Here is a 469-nt window from a genome sequence, read left to right as displayed (position 1 = left end):
TGAACTAAAATTTTAAATTATCTTCTACAACTATACAGGGCCAGACCCTCAACAGTTATATATGCCATTGCCAGCAAGGGGCAGCAGTGGGGGTTGTAGCTCATAATTATTAGTGCTATCCCATGGCTTTTCAGCCCATGAAATCCTCTTGGCGCTGTACGTTGAGTTCACAAAGGCCAGAAGTCTCGCTGAAGCCTGGTAGTAACTGCGTAATGTGTTCTGAGCTAGTACTGAGCCTGGGCCTACTGTAAGGATTTCAGGCTGAGCATGGGGAAAGCAGGTAGGTGTAAATAGTTACTTCAGCCTAACCCGTCTCTCGAGTGCCTTCCACAGCCGGGTGAGTGGGATGTCTCATACATCTGTCTACAAACTTAAATGGACTATATATAGATAAAAAATAATTTCTTAAAAAAAAAAAAAAAAAAAAAAAAAAAGCTGAATGAGTTGACCATTAGATCCTGCTGAACCG

This window comes from Crocodylus porosus, unplaced genomic scaffold, assembly GCF_001723895.1.
Source record: "Crocodylus porosus isolate Cpor-Errol unplaced genomic scaffold, CroPor_comp1, whole genome shotgun sequence".
Taxonomy (NCBI): Eukaryota; Metazoa; Chordata; order Crocodylia; family Crocodylidae; genus Crocodylus; species Crocodylus porosus.
This window is presented reverse-complemented; position numbering follows the sequence as displayed.